Here is a 3,356-nt window from a genome sequence, read left to right as displayed (position 1 = left end):
GCTGAGAGGAAGAAAAAGTGAACTCAGACTTGATAGCTCTCTTCTCTGGAGCAGATGCGGTGAAGCTCTGACTCAGGATGTATGTAGGCTAGAATCTTCCTGGTAAGCGCACCTTGGGGTGCTACACACATTAATAGAAATGGGCCAAGCAGTGTTTATAATGAATACAGTTTGTCATTATTTTGGGGTATAAGCTAGCCAGGCAGCTGGGAGCTGGGTGGCAGGAAGTGGCCTGCAGCTCCTTCAACAAACAAGACCCCCTGAAATGTTGCTGTAAATACATCCACAGAGAAAATACTTTGCCCAACTGCTGACTGAGATGAACATAGCACAGATGATATGCCATGAAAGATCTGATTAACAATGACCCCCAAATAGCAGTAAGCACTATGGACAGAACTACACCCATATTCCCAAATGTTGTTTTTGTAAATGTCTCTTTACATTTAAAGAGAGATATGCTATAAAGATGAATAATTTGCTTTGGTATATATCTTGATTTGTTGATACAAATTTAGGTCAATTTTGTTATACTCTGTATATGTATTTCTGATCTTGATTAAGGTTTTCTGTTTGTCCAACTCATTTTGAAATGTAATGTATAATTAAGAAATATAGATTAATAGATACTCATCTATAATAGTTAAGCTTATAGTCATGTTAGTTAGATTTTTCTAGATATATAGAGATATTTTTCAGTTAGTTAGGTATTCTTTAAATCTTTCAGAGACCTTCTGAATATGGCATTTAAATGTTTTAAAACTTTATGGCTTTTAATGACAGTGAGACACATCTACTCCTGGCAGCAACAATCTACTTCAAGAGGATGGGGATTGAAGAGGGTCATTATGGAGTTTGTTAGATGAACTGGACATGCAGGATCCACAGAGAAATGGCTGCTGCACTCACTTAAAGGTGAGATGATCCTTCGGGTGCTCTGCTTCATGAAAGTATCTGTGAGACATTCTGCAGGATAGAGAAGAAAGTTACTGGCAAGCTACCAATATAGGCAGACCTGTCTTTGAAATTTCCTACTTCATGGAAGAATCTGTTGGATACTATGGGTCTGTAGGTTGAAGGATAATGGCCCAACATTACAGAAGAACATTGGGTAACTGACCAAGTCAATTCCAGAGTTTTGGAAGTTTCTTCCAATTCACATCTTGTTTACTTAGGTAATATAATATCCTTCTGGAGTCTTTGAAGGAGTTGAAGAATAGATAGTTATTATTATAGTTTTCCTTAATTATGATAAAAGATAAAGTAGATATAATATTGTAACTGTACTTTTGTTTGGTAACTGTTTGTTATATGTAATTTTACTTTAAAGGTAAAGCCTTCCTTTTTGTTTAAACAGAATAGGGGAAATGGTATAGGAGGTCCTTCTGTCTATGTATTGCTTTCATTGCTTAAGAAAGGAACTGCTTTGGGCCTATAGCAGAGCTATATGAGAACAGAGCTAGGCAGGAGAAACTAAAAGGAATGGTGGGAAGAGGCTGAGACATCTGGGAGCTTCCAGAGACAGACATGCTGAATCTTTGCCAGAAAGCCACTGCCACATGGTGATATACACATTAATAGAAATGGGTTAAATTAAGATACAAGAGTTAGCCATTAAGAAGCTAGAGCTAATTAACCAAACAGCGATTTAATGAAAACAGTTTCTGTGTGGTTATTTCAGGTCTAAGATAGCTGAGTAGCTGGGATGAACAAGCAGGCCCCCTTCTCCTACACATTACTGGATAGTCTCAAGAAAATTTAACTTTTACCTTTGCCCATTGTTACCTCTGACTTTGCACAGATAGAACTCCCTTGTGTTGTATTGCCTTCGTCTGTAAAATTATGAATAGGATTTTTTTGTGAGTAATTTAGAGAGAAATCCATATAAAACACTTAACATACTGCTTGAGAAGAATTTTTTAAAGGAGTGATTATTCATTATAAAAACACTTATGGATGCATTTGGGCTTCTTATATATAAAATTACTCTTAACACACAAAATGATGGATTTGATTATGACATTTTATACACACATATCATTGTACTTTACTAATATTTATTCTTCTACTATTACCTTCTATTTCTCCTGCTCTCTCTTGCTGGTCTTATTTCTCCCTCCATATAGTTTCCCTCTGCTTTCACGTTGAATATATACACCTGTATGTATGTATGTATGTATTCATAAATAATAACTATAAGTACATATTTTATCCATATATGGCATTAAACTGAGATGCACAACAAATGAGAGAAAACATATATTTCCTACCTCATACTTCCTTCCTTTGGAACCTTTGTATCTCCACATATTCATCCTTCTACTTTCATATCCAATCTGTTATTATAGTTATTATAACTAGTTTATAAGATTCTTCACTTAGTTATTGTAACTCATTTAAAGGGGGAAAAGTTTCAATAGTTATGCAGACTCCAATGTGTTTTATTTAAATTACTGTACTTAACCAAATACTTCTAAACAGTTTAGAGGCATAGTTATATTTAATTCTATCAAGATAAAGGCCTAAGAAACAAAACATAGGAATCACACTTCAAAAAGCTAATAAGCAAATATCATTTCAATGTTCCCTCATTCTTGATGAAACATATTATTAAAAATGCTAAAGAAAACAGAACTATCAAAAATACAATACTTGTCATCCACTGTACACTATAACATGTGGTTAGTTGGAGGCATAGCTTTTATTTGCTATGGTTACCAATGTAGAATTTGCAAAATCTCTGTGAGGCATATATCCAAATTGCCTGATATATTGACTCTTCATTTGCTTTAATACAATTTATTATATTTACAAAATAGAAAAAAACACAAAAGTTAGAATTTGATAGATAATTTTGTAAAATCTATTTTAGAAATTTGTAAATATACTGACTTTAAAATTCTCAATAAAATCAGGTTAGTGTACAGAGTTAGATGGGGTAATCTAAGCTTTAAAAAAGGAACTGATAGAAAGGACCCTCATTCATATTTTGCTAGGGATATAAGAGGGCTCATGGTTTTTTGGAAGGTTATTTATGCCAGTCACCAGCATCAATAACTGGTTATCAACAAATACTGCATTATGTTAATGACTGTGTTAAAAATAGGTTTTGCCTTACATAATTAAGTTATGCTATTTATAGATATTTCTTTCATAACAAGCATGTTTGGTTCATAAATATCTTAGCAAGTTACTATAAAAGACATTATAATTCTTAAAATTTGATCTAATTGGCATGACTATATCCATTCTATACATGGTCACACTGAGTATGAGAGGTGTAGAAGAGCCCATCTGACATACAGAAGTAATTGGTAGTATCAGAATTTTATTGTGAAGCTGTATATATATAATAT

The sequence above is a fragment of the Alexandromys fortis genome, unplaced genomic scaffold (assembly GCF_014885135.2).
Source record: "Alexandromys fortis isolate MF-2015 unplaced genomic scaffold, M_Fortis_MF-2015_v1.1 scaffold_180, whole genome shotgun sequence".
Lineage (NCBI taxonomy): Eukaryota > Metazoa > Chordata > Mammalia > Rodentia > Cricetidae > Alexandromys > Alexandromys fortis.
The sequence above is the reverse complement of the archived record's forward strand: the minus strand, read 5'-3'. Positions refer to the sequence as shown.